Source organism: Eumetopias jubatus, unplaced genomic scaffold, assembly GCF_037043125.1.
Source record: "Eumetopias jubatus isolate StellerSeaLion01/CBP00866 unplaced genomic scaffold, mEumJub1_p1.0 scaffold_9, whole genome shotgun sequence".
Lineage (NCBI taxonomy): Eukaryota > Metazoa > Chordata > Mammalia > Carnivora > Otariidae > Eumetopias > Eumetopias jubatus.
This window is the reverse complement of record NW_028274815.1, coordinates 114,560,585-114,576,682: the sequence shown is the minus strand read 5'-3', so window position 1 is coordinate 114,576,682 and position 16,098 is coordinate 114,560,585. Positions and strand designations below refer to the sequence as shown.

General features: G+C 44.4%; 1 protein-coding gene across 4 annotated transcripts in view; it reads right to left on the bottom strand.

Moving 5' to 3' along the window:
* KIF3B (kinesin family member 3B) overlaps positions 1 to 16,098 on the bottom strand; it is a 61,458-nt gene that overhangs the window by 33,773 nt on the left and 11,587 nt on the right. Inside the window, exons 1-2 of one of the 4 annotated variants that reach the window (XM_028118532.2) lie at positions 6,054 to 6,146; positions 4,823 to 4,932 (exon numbers count right to left, since the gene is read on the bottom strand). The exons of 1 other annotated variant lie outside the window; for it this stretch is intronic. The gene's annotated coding sequence lies outside the window, so the exon portion shown is untranslated. Of the gene's footprint in view, positions 1 to 4,822; positions 4,933 to 6,053; positions 6,147 to 16,098 lie in introns of those variants that run through there. 2 more of the 4 variants (XM_088026744.1, XM_028118535.2) reach the window with 2 other exon arrangements.

Sequence of the window (16,098 nt, the reverse complement as noted above, 5' to 3'; positions counted from 1 at the left end):
CCCCAACCGCCCAGATCCTACCTCTTTTCACACCAGAATTTCCTGTGATGGCACACCCTGACCAAGAAATCTTTTTAAGACTCTGGGGAGATCAGGAAATGTTGAAAGGAAAATAATGAGCCCACGGGGCAGAGAGGGAAAACTGAGGCACCACAAAACTGAATCCTTCGCAGGCAGTCAGTGGGGGGTAGGGACCTGGGCTGCCCTCTTCTCAGCCGTACAGATGTTATCACCACCATCAAGAAACAGTGTAGGGCCAAATGACTCAGTACAAGCTCACAGTTCCCACCCAAGTCAGCTGTTTTGGCCTTGAGTGTTGGGCTGCTAAGAAGTGTGAGAGGTGGCTTATCTTATAACTTGGATATCTGTTTACTGACTATCGGTCAAGTGATTGACATCCAAGTTCAGTTAAAATAGCTCAAGGGTTTTGCCCCTGATTTCCTCAAACATTCTTTGAAGTCACTTTTTCATCAGCATTTGACATTGGTTACCCAGGAACAGAAGAGAAGGGATCTCGACAAGACAGCAAGGGATATACTGCCCGCCTGAAAGATGAATGAGCTCAGTGGTAGAAGGAGCAATGGCCTCAGACTCAGCAGATCTGGGGAAGTCGTTTTACTTTTGTGTGCCTCTACTTTCCTCTTCTGGAAAGTGGGATTCCTAACAGTACCCATGTTCGGGGTTGCCTTGAGGACTAAATTAGACAACCTGTCTCAAGTACTTAATGACAGTGCTTGGCTCAAAAAACGGTAGCTATTCCTATTACTTTTATTATCATTATCATGGGCAAGGCCTAGTTTTGCCACTTACTACCAAATGAGTGCACCTGAAGCTTTAGCTTGCACAGGACACACCGGGAGGTCTTGGTAAAATGCAGCCTGGTGTATTAGATCTAGGCCCAGATTTTGAACAAGCTTCCAGGGGACATGGGTATTCTGTCACGCAAAACACACTCTGAGCAGCAAGGATCTACCTAACCCAGCACCTAGCAGGTGCCTCACACTATGGACTAAAACAAATGACCTCTTAGCATCTCAATGTCTGTAAACCGAGGACAGTACATCTTCCACGTGATCTCCACTGACAGGAATTAGTAAATAAAAATTCATAGGAAAGCGCATTCTAAACTGCTCTATAAGTGGAGGTGGTGGGATTATCAGTCTTACTATTCCTAGCATGGAACTTACAACATTGTAAACTAAATTTACAAGAGCAATTATTAGCATATATGAAAAAAAGGCTTGACTTCTCCTGCTCAGAAGAGATACTCCATGTAAGGATCCTCTAGGAATTCTGGCAGAACACAACAGCTTTTCAAGGGATCCCCATATCAAAAGCCCTGAAACTTTAGAAATGTCATTTGATGGCCAAGGAAAGAACCACTTTGGTAGGAAAACTGTGGCCATGTGAGGCACCGACAGTGAGCTTCACTAGTAATGATTCTGTTCTCTCTCCCAGAGCTGGCCAGCCTCCTTCCAGCCTTCATTTGCCAAGATTTCAAGTCAGGACATCAATGCCAACAGCATGAGACAGATGGGCACTGCCCTGGCAAAGTCCACGCCTGCCACTCCACAAACTGCCCAAAAGCCAGAGTGTAAGACAAGCAGGGCTTGTGGATGTCCAAGGTGGGGACTTCAGTGAGACCCATCTGGCTGTCCTCCTGCGGCATAAGCTGGGATCTCTTCCCCAAGGACTAGAAGGTATGATGTTTGTGTCTTCTGACCCTCCAGCAAGTTCAGAGTAAGCCATTGCTAATTCTTCCTCACAGGGCACCTTACCAAAAAGTTCTTTCATCATTTTAGAGGCAGATGGCACCACCAACATCTACCTAACTGCTCAGGCCAAAAACCCAGGAGTCATCCTTGATTCCTTCGGCTCTTCTCCCAACCACCATCCTGCGGTTCTGCCTCCAAAACACATCCCCAATTCACCCTCCTGTACTCATCTCCACTGCTACCCCTCTAGCAGGCCACCATCACCTCTCTACTCGCCTCCTAACTATCCTTCTGGCTGCCATGCTTATCCCCCTTAAAATTCATTAGTCACACAGAGGCCAAAGTGATTTAAAAAATAAAAAACAGGTTAAGCGTCTGCCTTCCGCTCAGATCAGATCCCAGGGTCCTGGGCTAGAGTTGCTTTAGGCTCCCTGCTCAGCAGGGAATCTGCTTCTCCCTTTCCTGCTGCCCCTCCCCTCAGCTCATGCTCTCTCTCTCTCTCATACTCTCTCAAATAAATAAAAATCTTAAAAAAAAAAAAACAACCAAAAAATAAACTATTGTCACTCCCCTACTTAAAGCCTTCAGTGGCTTCCCAAGCTTTTAAAATCAAATCACAATCAGTTACTCTAGCCTACAAGCCCTGTATGATCTGACGTCTCACCCCTCCCCATCAGTCCACCTCTCCATTCTCCCTCTCCTTTCACCTCCAACTCACCTGCTCCAGCCACTCTGAGCCTTCTTTCAGTTCCCAGAACTTACCAAGTTTGTTCCCTCAGAGCCTTCACCCTTGCTGTTCCTTCGGCCACATTTCCAAATGGCTGGCCCCTTCGGGCAGCAAATCTCAGCAAAAATGTCATCACCTTAGGGGTGCCTGGGTGGTTCAGTGAGTTAAGTGTCCGACTCTTGATTTTGGCTCAGGTCATGATCTCAGGATCCTGGGATCAAGCCCCACGTCAGGCTCCATGCTCCGTGGGGAGTCGGCTTGGAAATTCTCTCTCCCTCTGCCCCTCCCCCTCTTCTGCGAACTCTCTCTAAATTCAATAAATACAAATCTTAAAAAAAAAAAAGTCACCCCCTTAGAGAGGCCTTCTCTGACCATCCAAAGTAGCAGCACCCCAATCCCCATAAGAAGTTACTCTGACATCACTGTTTCAGTGTTTTCACAGTCCTTATTTCTATCCACATTACCTGTTCATTTATTGGTTTATTTCTCTGTTACTGCCACTGGAATGTAAACTGCATGAAAGCAAGGACCTCATCTACCTCTGAACCATCATATCTCCAGGCTGGAACAGGGCCTGACACATATGAGATGCTCAGCAAATGTGGCATGAATAAAACTGAGGTAGTATAGAGCAAGAGCACTGAACTTGGAGCTGGAAGACCCAATGCCCAGGTGAAATGGACGACTTACTAGCAGCATGGCTTCTCTTACCTCACGTCCCTTGACTGAAAAATGGGGATTTTAAATCTGCACCTTATTCTTCCTCGTAGGGCTACTAATAATACCAAATGAGTGAAGGCACACTTAAACACTTTTGTGAATCACTAGGCACTGTACAGAGAGCATGTATTATTAACCAGCGCAAGAGAAGGCTCTTTCTCAGGAACCCACACATCAGTTGTCAAAATGAAACTTCTAACTCAAGCACCCAACAGAAGCCTAGGGACACAAAAGAAGAGATGTGAACCAGCAGCTTTATCCTGCAGTAGGGGTAAACACAAGATAGGAATTCATTTAAAGAGTCAAATCATGGGGCGCCTGGGTGGCTCAGTCGTTAAGCGTCTGCCTTCAGCTCAGGTCATGATCCCAGGGTCCTGGAATCGAGCCCCGCACCATGCTCCCTGCTCCGCGGGAAGCCTGCTTCTCCCTCTCCCACTCCCCCTGCTTGTGTTCCCTCTCTCGCTGTGTCTCTCTGTCAGATAAATACATAAAATCTTAAAAAAAAAAAAACCTCAAATCATTTCCAAAACCGGTAATATGCAAATTAAGTTTGGAGGCTCTTGAAGTATACGGCGTGGGGACTGATTTCCACATCTTCTGTTGTGCTTGGCACAGAGGAATTTAGTACACATTTATTGAATTGGGAGTTGGGCTACCAAACCTGACTTCCTACCATCAGCTTTCATCTTTCTTTGCAACCCATTCTGGCATGGGGTTGCAGTTTCCTGGAGGCCACCCTGTAATAATACTAACATTTATGTTATACTGTGACAGCTACTGTTTTAAGCTTGTAGTGAGCTTCTGAGGTTGACAAATCTGGTCCTATGAGCACATACTTTAATTTAGTCACTCACCAACCGTAAATAGAATATAAAATATAGTATAGGTGCTATGTTAAGCCCTAATAATAATGGCTGACATTTATCAAACATGCCAGGCATTTTACATGTATTGGGCTCAAATGAATCCTCACCACAGCCATACATGGTAGACACTATTATTATCCCCATTTTACAGATGAGGAAGCCATAGCACAGAGATGAAGTCAATTGCCCAGTGGCATTTGGAGGTGGCAGAGGCAAGCTTTGAATCCAGACAGCCGGGCTCCATAGCTTGCAATCAGAATTGCACAACAGCACTGAAAGGGCCTTCAGATGTCACTTAGCCCTCTTCTTTCATTTTAAAGAGGTGGGGACTGAGGGACAGAGAAGCCCCCTTTTAAACATGCCAGCTTTTTTTTGAAGTCCACACTTTGGATGGTATCTATTTAAATGAAGCTTTATATAAGATCTTATAGATCTTATAAAGATCCTGGGACACCTGAGTGGCTCAGTCGTTAAGCGTCTGCCTTCGGCTCAGGTCATGATCCCAGGGTCCTGGGATCGAGCCCCACATCAGGCTCCCTGCTCAGTGGGAAGCCTGCTTCTCCCTCCACTGCTCCCCCTGCTTGTGTTCCCTCTCTCGCTGTGTCTCTCTCTGTCAAATAAATAAATAAATAAAATATTAAAAAAAAAAAAAGATCTTATTTCCTTGCCACTGGAGAAAAAAGGCTCTAAGCTGTAGCAGTTAGAAGAAGCAAAAGAATACCCGGTGGCTTTGTAACAGCTATTGTTGAGAAAGCAAAGACATCAGGGTACAGGGGAGAAAATACAGGATTTACCTGGCAATGTGTCCAGCTCCACCATTTTATAGAGATAAGATTCTTAGGCAAGTCATTCGCTTTTCTGAGCCTCAGTCTCCTCGTCTGTGAAATGGGGATAACATCACCACCTACCCGAAAAAGTCTACGTGAAGATTAAGTGAGATAATGTACCGAAAAGTGCTTCTTAATCACATACTTGCAAATAGCGATTAAGCTTTAAGCACTTTCCAAAAGACCTAAGACATACACTTTTGCTCTGGAAGGGTCAACAAAGCCCTTATTTGGGCTTTCAAATAAGACCCCCAAAGGGTCTTATTTGAAAATGAGACCATAACCTCAGTCATCTACAAGAACTTGACCTCAGGGTTTCCACCACCAGGGCTACTTGTGCCGGTCCACATCACTTCCCCTGCTCCGAGCAGCATGGAGAAGGAAAACTGGGGGCGGTGGGATGTCAACAGCGAAAGGATACACATATGAGCTGGTGCTCTGCACACTTAAATCCCACCAGTCCTAAAGTCATCTCTTGGAAACCTCACCCAAACCACCCTATATGCCTCATAATAGCTTGTTGGACACTTAACTATGTGCCAAGCTACCTGACATACCCTGTTTCATTGGCTTTCCGCAGTGGTTCATTAACTCATTTTACAGATAAGAAAAGGCGGCTCGGAGATTAACTTGCCCAAGACAAGGCCACACAAATGGAGATACAGACTCTCCAACTCAGACACTCTCGACTTGAAACTGGATTCTTGGTCCCCATGTCAGGGTGCCCTAAGAATTCTCCCTCTCCCCATTTAGGACACTTAACATACACACCTCATCATCTTAACTACTCCGAGCAGCAAGTGTTAGGAGATCCCTGAACCGTCAACTGAAGCCTGACAGGGGAAGGGACTTGCCCAAGGTCACACAGTGAGCCGGGGGCAGCGGCGAGGTTCGGACCCCAGGCTCTCGCTTCCCTGCCTCTCTCCAGAGCTGGGTCCCTGACCACCGCCGCAGACCCCTCCGGATGGACCCCGACCCCTCGCGGCTGGGTCTGAGGGTCGGGCCGCACCTCCGCCCGAAGGACTAGGGGCGAGGCCGCCCGGACCGCTGGAGGATGCCCGGGAGGCAGGGCAGAGGATGCTCCCGCTCGCGAAGCCCCAGAGCCAGGCGGCGGCGCCCGCGCGGGCCTCCGGGCAGATCGCGGGCGGCGGACAGGATGGGCCTGCCCCGCGGGAGCCCCGGCCCCTCCCCGACTCACCTGCGGCGCGAGCCGACAGCTGGCGGTGGCGGCGGCGGCGGCGGCGGCGGCGGCGGGGGCGGCGGCAAGCCCGGGGCTCAGCCATTCCCCGCTGCCCCGGATGGGGAGAGACGGTGGCCGCTCACTTCCTTAGCAACCCGGCTCAGCGACCCACTTCCTTAGCAACCGGTGTCAATTTCAATAACTTTATTGGAACACGAGCGGCGAACAGGGAAGCCCGCGGAGCGGAGCCGAGCCTGGCCCGGCACAGTACTGGCGCTTAGTAGGTCCCCAACGCGCCTCAGTCCTTTCACCCACCCAAGAGGTGTGAGGTGAGCGCGTCGTTACCTGCCCCCATCTGCCAGACTCTCGTATCTCAGTTTCCCCATCTGTAAAATGGAACTCACTGCCTTGGTCCCGCCACGTGATTTCAGCCGCCGTTTGACCTTTCCTAAAGCGCTTTCACATTATCTGACTTAAGTCCCGAACTGCTACTGAGACTGCTCCCATTTAGGGCCACTCAGTCACTTAAGCCAAAAAACTAGGAATTATTCCTGTCTCTTCCCCCTCCTTCACCCCCTCACCCACTCAGTCACTATATCTCTTAATCTACCTCTCAAATATTTCTCCCGTCTCTCCACCTTTCTCCATCTTCATTGCCATCATACCAGGCCAGACCGGTCTCCCCTCACCTCTAGATTGCCCGAAATATCTGCTTCTACTCATGTCCAGCCCTACCCCGCTAAGCCATTTTTCCCTAAGGCCGCCAGAATGATCGCTTCAAAAGGTAAAACAAAGCATGTCATGTTCCTAGCTTAACATCCTTTGATGGAATCCCACTGCTCTTAGAATCAAATCCAAAACCCTTATGGCTTCCTACAAAATTGCTGTAAGTCTGTTCCAGCCACATTGGTCTGAGGCCAGGTTCTACCTGCCCCCATAAGAATCCATATACTGGGGGCCCCCAGGGTGACTCGACCTTAAGCTTCTCACTCTTGATCTCAGCTCGTCTTGATCTCAGGTTCATGAGTTCAAGCCCCGTGTTCAGCTCCATGCTGGGTGTGGAGCCTTCTTAAAAAATAAAATAAAATAAAATCCATATGCCATTCCCCAGCAAACAGAAAGCTCCATAAGAGCAGAGTCTCGGTTTACCACTATAGCTGCCATGCCTAAAACCTTGCCTAGTCTATAGTAGTTGCTCAATAAATATGTGTTGAGTATTACATGAATGGATACCTGAGATGCTCTTCCTTACCCCACACCCTACTTTTGCCTATTCTAGCAGATATTGCTACTTGCTCCCCAAAACCTCTTTCCTTGCTCCTGAACACACAACTAGACTACACTTCTCAGCCTGCCTTGCACTTAAGACCAATTTCTGACCAACTGAGTATGATGTGTACATTCTCAGGCCTGGCCCATAAAAACTTCCCATACACTGGTTCACACTTTCTCTGCTTTCAAGTGAAGGACTCCATTGTATACCTGAAACTAACAACATTGTATGTTAACTAACTGGAATTAAAATAAAAACTTAAAAAAAGTGAAGGATTCCAAGGCCTTAGGAGATCAATAAGACACCCCTTAAAGGACAGCTGGCCAGGAAGCCAGACAATTTCCATCATTTAAGATGGACAAGAAAATAAACTTTTGTTAGATTCAGTGATTGGGATGTGGAGGGTTTTTGTCACAGTAGTTAGCTGATCCCAGCTAAGAAACCTAACTCTGAATCATCCTCTGGGCCCCAGTTTACTTCCCTTCTCCTATTAACCTACCCATTATTGAATATAGTTAAATCAGTAAATCATGTTTACCCTATAATGACTACAAATACTGTTTTCTAGGGCACCTGGGTGGCTCAGATGATTAAGCGGCTGCCTTCAACTCAGGTCATGATCTCCTGGTCCTGGGATCAAGCCCTGCATCAAGCTCCCTGCTCAGCCGGGAGTCAGCTTCTCCATCTCCCACTGCCTTTCCCCCCAACTCGTGGTCACTGTCTCTCTAAGAAATAAAATCTTAAAAAAGAAAAAGAAAAATACATTTTCTACTGAATCAAATAATGTGTTTATGTTTACGTTTCATTTCCTCCACATCTTTTGGTATTTTCTAAGATTAATAATTGCCTTGATTTTTTTCTTTTTCATTAGTTTTCTTTGTAGCTATTGTTAATTTTTTTATATAGGGTCAATAAATCAGGCAAATGCTTAGCAGTGAATTTTCCAGATGTTTAGACACAACAAATAGTCCATGAGTTTTGTTTTGTTTTTTTTTTTCTCTTGAAGACCTCAGCTTCAATCTGGACTGGTGCTCTCCAAACCTAACACACAACTGTCACATTTGCTCTTTCCTACGTCTTTCTCCTGGACTGGATTCCCTGTTCCCTGGACCCAGTGTCTTCCAGTTTTACTGGAATTCCAGGATTTACTCCTTCATTTCTGTGTAGCACATTTTTCAGTAGATTCCTGAGAAAGGGTGCATGGAAGCAAATATTTGTAGTCCTTGTATGTCCAAATATGTCTTTATTAATAGTTTAGCAGGGTATAGAAATCTAGGTTGAAAATTATTTTCTCTTGGAATTTTCAAGGCATTGCACTACTTTCTTTTGGTATCTACATTTAAGACCACTAACACTGTTCTGAATCCTGTTCCTTTGTATATGACTAATTCTTTTTTTTAATCTTTGGAAGCTTTTAGGCTGTTGTCTTTATCTACACAATGTTAGGATATTTGATGATGATTCCCCTCAGTGAATGTTTTTTCTCATTGTTGTGTTAGCTGAGTCCTTTCAATCTGGAGACTTGTATCTCTTTGTTCTGGGAAATTTTCTTATATTATTTCTTTGGTAATTTTCTCCTCTCTATTCCCCCCGCCCCCATTCTCTCTTTCTAGAACTTCTCTTAGTCAGAAGTTGTACCTCATGGAATGAGCTCTTAGTATTCTCATTGTAGTCCTCTTATTCTCCTCTCTTTTTGGCTTTTTCTTTCTTTTTTTTTTTTTTCCTACTCTCTGGGAGATTTCCTCAACTTTAGCATCCATCCTCTCTATGGACTCCGGACTCACCTTTCAGTCATCAATATTCCCTTCTGCAGACTCTAGGTCATAACTTCCTCCCTCTGTTAAGTCAGTTACTACTTGCCCTCTGTCTCCGTCTGCCAAAAGCTTACTGAAATTTCGGGACTACTAATGTCTCCCTCCTGTACCATTATCATCATGGGATGATATATTTTTTTTATTCCTTATTGTCATATAAGTGGAGTTCATATAAATGTCATCAATCCACCATATTTAACTGGGTGTCTTTATTGCTTCATAATAATAAAAAAAAAACAGGTGGATGAAAGGGGATGAATAGATATTTCCAAGAAAAAATAATAGAAAACATGGCTTTTAAACATACAAAAACATGCTCACTCATATGAAAGGAAATGAAAATTTGAAGAACAATAAGATTTTTTTTCATTTAATTGGAAAGAAAAAGAACCCCTGATAAAGCACTGTTGATGTGTTGTGAGAGTCTGGTGCTGACTGTGTCCTCAGCAAGCTGTATAATGCTGTGTGAAGGAACAGGATGAGTAGTAGTAATAGCAGTACTAAAGTGTAGAGTGACCAACTCATCCTGGTTTGCACAGGACTTCCCTTGTTTTAGCACCCAAAGTCTCATGTCCCAAGAAATCCCTCAGTCTGGGCAAACTGGGGTGGTTAGTTACTCTAGTGTGGTGAGATAAACTTTTTCTTTTTTTTTTTTTTAAAGATTTTATTTTTTATTTATTTATTTGAAAGAGAGAGAGAGAATGAGAGATAGAAAGCACGAGAGGGAAGAGGGTCAGAGGGAGAAGCAGACTCCCCGCTGAGCAGGGAGCCCGATGTGGGACTCGATCCCGGGACTCCAGGATCATGACCTGAGCCGAAGGCAGTTGCTTAACCAACTGAGCCACCCAGGTGCCCAAGATAAATTTTTTCTTATATATATTACTATTATGTTCCATTTCCTTTTCAGTGTGACCCCTTTTCCATCCAACCCAGACTGGGAGGCATTTATTGCTCAAGGAGGAGTTGTTTCAGAAGAAAAATAGGGAAAGGACTTTCTGAGTCCCCAAATTCCTGGAGAGGAGACTTGGAATGAAAGAAGTCTTGGTAAGTCAGAGCAGAGCTTCCAACCCCCTGTTTCCAGAGATTTGCTAAGTTTGAGGGAAGGAGGGGCACCTGGGTGGCTCAGAAAATCATCTTAGGGTCCTGGATGGAGCCCCGCACCTTCTCCCTCTGTCTGCCGCTCCCCCTGCATATACTCTCTGTAAAATAAATAAATAAATAAAATCTTTAAAAAAAATAAGTTTGACGGAAGTAATGGTAGGAATGCAACAAGGGGAATGAGGCCAATGGGGTGGGGACAAAGGGTCCTGATATAGAAAGATCATGTGGGCCAGAAAAGAGATCTCTCCCTGCCAGATGGCGCAAACTCCAGCCTAGAAATGATCTGCTCTAATTCCAGTGAGCACTATTCATCATAAGCAACAGAAACCAATTCTGACTGAAGGCAGCAGAAATAGGATTCATTAAAAGGGTAATGGGAAGTTCAAAAAATCATCAGGAATTTTCGAGAAGTGTCCAGGAATGAGCAAAGCCAGGTCATGTGGGAGCATGTTCTACTTGGCCAGACTGGTGAGGACACTGGATGTGCAGCTTTCACCACAGACATCTGGCCATGGGCACTGCCCACCCTCCTCATAAGGATTCTCCACAGTCCCAGCTTCTCTGTAACCCAAGCTCTGATTGGTTGAGCTTTGATCACATATCTATCTCTTACCTGTAGTAGAAGCTTTAAAAGCAAACATCTGAACTTTTGGGCTTCTGTGGTGGCAGGAAGACTCTGCCTTCATTTACAAAGAGAATTCCCAAACACTGGAAAGAGTTGCTAGGCAGGAGAAAAATAGCTCATTATAACCAGACATCCCCTTGCCAAGGAGCTCCATCAGTCCTCCCCGTCATTGTCACTCAACTCACCCCAGTGGCAAGCATGACCCAATGACCACCCAGCCAGAACGAAGCCCACAGTGCCATGAAATTTTGCTCAGTCCTCATCTGTCCTACCCTGTGAGGACATCCCATTTTAATGGCTGGAGGCATCCCAAATGCTCTGCGACAGAGGAGGGCACTGGACACCTAGGAGCTTCGGGGCGGGAGGAGAGGGAAGAAAGGGATCTGCTGGTACCTAGCCTGAGTTGGACTGAATTGAGCCTGCTTGCAGTCTCCTACCATACCAGGAGAAAGGTAAATCATAGCCTGGACACCCATGGACAGTTTAATTATGACCTCACCCAGAGAAAATAACTTCTGATGGACTCCTCACAGGGTTGGCAAATGACAGATGGCCTGGCTCCTCTTGCAAGGGGAAAATCACCAAATTTCCTCTTCTCTCTGACATTCGAGAGCAGCACTGTCCAAAAGACCTTTCCACAGTGAGGGAAATGTTCTATGTCTGCAGCGTCTAATATGGTAGCCACCAGCCACATGTGGCTACTGAGCACTTGAAATATGACTAGTGCTCTTGAGGAACTGAATTGTATTTACTCAATTTGAATTAATTTAAGTTTAAATGGACAGTGTAGCTCTGGGCTATGAAAAATGACAAGCCTGGACTGTGGGGTCCAGATGGTCTTAGGTTTGAATCCCAGTTCCACCTCTTGCCAGAGAGCTGAGGGACCCAGTGCAAGTCACATTAACGCTTTGGGACTCAGTTTCCTCATCAGCAAAATGAGGGGCTATTAATGCTACTGCTCAGGTTTGTTGTGAGGATTGACTGAGATATGGTGTGGGATAGTGCCTGGCACTTAATATGTGCTCCATAAATGGTGGATCTTTTTCCTTCCTTTACTGGGTTGAGGGCCATAGTGTCCTCCAGGGAAACAATAATTGCAAATGTAAGGAGTCCTGTTGGTTAAGAAAGTTTGATCTTTTAGGAAATTTAATACCATTAGGGAAGAGGTCTGAAAAGGGATTGTGTAGAAAGACTGCAAAAGTGAATGAAATAAGTCAGACAGAAAAAGATAAATACCCTATGATCTCACCTATATGTGGATACCAAAAATCAAAATCAAAAACAAACAAACAACAAAAATCTGAGCTCACGGAACAGATTGGTAGTTGCCTTAGGTGGCGAGTGGAGGGTGGGCCACATGGGTGAAGGGGGTCAAGAGGTACAAACTTCCAGCTATAGAATGAATAAGTCCTGGGTAGATAATGTACAGCATAGTGACTATAATTAATGATTTTTATATTGGATATTTGAAAGTAGCTAAAAGAGTGGATCTTGAGGGGTGCCTGGGTGGCTCAGTTGGTTAAGCGACTGCCTTCGGCTCAGGTCATAATCCTGGAGTCCCGGAATCGAGTCCCGCATCGGGCTCCCTGCCCAGCACGGAGCCTGCTTCTCCCTCCGACCCCCCCCTCACGTGCTCTCTCTCTCTCTCTCTCTCTCTCTCTCATTCTCTCTCTTTCAAATTAATAAATAAATAAATCTTAAAAAAAAGAGTGGATCTTGAAAGTTCTCATTACAAGAAAAAAAACTTTAACTGTGTGTGGTGATGGATGCTAACTGGATTTATTGCAGTTATTTTGCAACATATACAAATATCAAGTCATTATGTTGTACACCTGAAACTAATATAATATTATGTGAGTTATATCTCAATTTTTAAAAAAAAGCCTGTAAAGGGAATGATTTATTAGAATGCAAGGAGGTGGCATCCCAGAGCCTCTTTCAGGAAGAAACAAAATGCCAGGCTTGGACCGAGGCCAAGCTCCTGAGACAACCTGGATGGTTCTCGCTTGGCTGAGTGCCCAGGTTCAGTGTGGATGAGGCTCTGGGTCCTAAGGAAGGCTCTACCAGCTAAGCATCGAGCTAATGTCTTCTAAATTCCCATCTTTGATGTTTTCTGAAGAAAATCAGATGGGAGTTGGCTGCTAATTCCTTCCTCCTCAGGCACTTAACTGACTGTATGACCTTGGGCAAGTTAGTTCACCTTTCTGGACCTCATTTCCCTATTTGCCCCCTGGAAGGGCGCTGTGAGAACTCACCCAGAGAATGAGTGGGAAACTGCTCTCCCAGCTATCAGGCACCATAAATCATGGGGGGATGAAGAAAAAACAATGATAACTAAAATCTCAGAGCCCAAAGGAGGTCTTAGATGTGTGGTGACTAACTAGGACCAGAAGCAATGTCCCAGGACTGGGTTTTGTCTTACTTATTTGTATCCTCTGGGCATAGCACAGTGCCTGGCACATAGCAACACACAACACACTATTAAAAAACATATATTATTGGAGTGCCTGGGTGGCTCATTAATATATGGGGATTCCATTATATATGATGCTCATTAAGCATCTGCCTTCAGCTCAGGTCATGATCCCAGGGTCCTGGGATCGAGCCCCGCATCGGGCTCCTTGCTCCACGGGAAGCCTGCTTCTCCCTCTCCCACTCCCCCTGCTTGTGTTCCCTCTCTCACTGTGTCTCTCTCTGTCAAATAAATAAATAAAATCTTAAAAATATATATTATCAATATTCATATTTCACATTAGCAGATTTTTAAAAGCATAATACTCAATGTTGGCAAAGATAGATCACTTTTATCCCACTGCTGATGGGATGAAATTGGCACAAATTGTAAGGAAAAAAAACATGATGACTAAGAACCATCTGAGTCAGCCCATTCCACTTCTAGGAATCAATTGTGAGAAAATAATGAGAGATGCTCCTAAAGATTTAAGCACCAGTATGTTCATCCTGGCTTCATTTACAATAGGGAAATATTGTGTCCAAAATTAGGAGAATGAATAGATAAACTAAGATCTGTCAGTAAGAAGGAATATTAAATGATGTTTTTGAAGAGCATCTAATGATATAGAGAAATGTTCATGAAAATATAATAAGGGGAAAGGTATATATTTCTATCTATCAGGAAAACTTTCAATGCTCCATGGTGGTCACTGAGAAAGAGCCTTTTATACAATTAGCAGAATGAAAAGGCAACTTACAGAAAATAATATTTGCAAATTATATCCAGTATATATAAAGAACTCCTACAATCAACAACAGCAAAAAACCGGGGTGCCCGGGTGGCTCAGTCAGTTAAGTGTCTGCCTTTGGCTCAGGTCATGATCTCAGGGTCCTGGGATCAAGCCCTGCGTTGGGCTCCCTGCTCAGTGGGGAGTCTGTTTCTCCCTCTGCCTCTGCCCCTCCCCCACTCATGCATATTCTCTCTCTCTCTCAAATAAAGAAATAAAATATTTAAAAACAACAACAACAAAAAACCAACTTGATTTAAAAATGGGCAAAGGACTTGAATAGACATTTCTCCAAAGAAGATCTACAAATGGTGAATAAACACATGAAAAGAAGCTCAACACCACTAATCGTTACGGGAAATGCTGATCTAAACCACAATGAGATCCTACCTCACACCCATTAGGATGGCTATTTCCAGAAAACAGAAAATGACAAGTGTTGGTCAGGATGCACAGAAAGTGGAATCCTTGTGCACTGCTTGTGGGAATGTAAAATGGTGCAATCACTGTGGAAAACAGTATGGTGATTCCTCAAAATACTAAAAATAGAGTTACCATGTAATCCAGAAATTCAACTCCTGGATATATACCCAAAAGAACTGAAAGCAGGGTCCCAAAAAGATATTTGTATACTCATGCTCATAGCAGTATTATTCGTAATAGCTAAAAGGTAGGATCAACCCAAGTGACTATTGGATGGATAAACAAAATGTGATATAAACATACAATGGACTATTACTCAGCTTTAAAAAGCAAGGAAATTAGGGGGACGTACCTGGCTCAGTCAGTAAAGCATGCAACTTTTGATCTCAGGGTCGTGAGTTCAAGCCCCAGGGGGGGCATAAAGCTTTAAAATAAGGAGGTAAGTGTGCCTGGGTGGCTCAGTCGGTTAAGCATCTGCCTTCAGCTCAGGGCCCTGGGATAGAGTGCCTCATTGGGCTCCCTGCTCAGCAGGGAGTCTGATTCTCCCTCTACCCTTCCCTCCTGCTCACACTTTTTCTCTCTCAAATAAATAAATAAAATCTTTAAACAAAAAATATAAAAAATAATTTAAAAATTAAAAAAATAAGTAGGTAAGTAAATAAAAAAAATAAAATAAAAAAGAAGGAAATTCTGACACATGCTACAGCATTGATGAACTTTGAAGACATGATGTTAAGTGAGGTAAGACAGACATTAAAAGGGAAGTACCGTATGATCCAAAGTATAGGAAGTACTCAAGGTAGTCAAAATACAGAGACAGACCACCAGGAGTGGTGGTTGCCAACAGCTGGTGGGAGCGGGTAATGGGGAGTTATTGTTCACTGGGTAGATAAGCTCTGGCACATCCAGACCATGCAACATTATTCAGCACTAAAAAGAAATGAGCTAGTAAGCCATGAAAAGACATGGAGGAAACTTATTACTAAGTGAAGAAGCCAAACTGAAAAGACTATGTACTATATGATTCCAACTGTATGACATTCTGGAAAAGTCAAAAGTATGGAGATGGTAAAAAGATCAGCGGTTGCCTGGAGTTGGGTACAGGAAGGGATGAATAGGCAGAACCCAGAGGATTTTTAGGGCAGTGAAACTTCCTTGTATGATACCATAATGATGGATACATGTCATTATACATGTGTCCAAATGCATAGAATGCACAATACCAAGAGTCAACCTTACTGTAAACTTCTATGGCCTCTGGGTGATGACAATGTGTCAGTGGAGGTTCATCAACTGTAACAAAGGTACAGCTCTGGTTGGGGATGCTGATAACAAGGAAGGCCACACATGTGGGGAGAGACAGAGTATGTGGGGAATCTCTGTACATTCCCCTCAGTTTTGCTGTGACCCTAAAACTGCTCTAAAAGAATAAAATCTCTAAAAAAAAAAAAAAAAAGAACCTAAGTAGGTATTGTCATCTTAATGCAATCTGACAGCAATCCCACTATCCTGGTGCTGATGATTAGAGTTCCTGGGGTGGCCACCACCTGGAGGGTCATGAAGATCCATCAGGACAAGATTATTT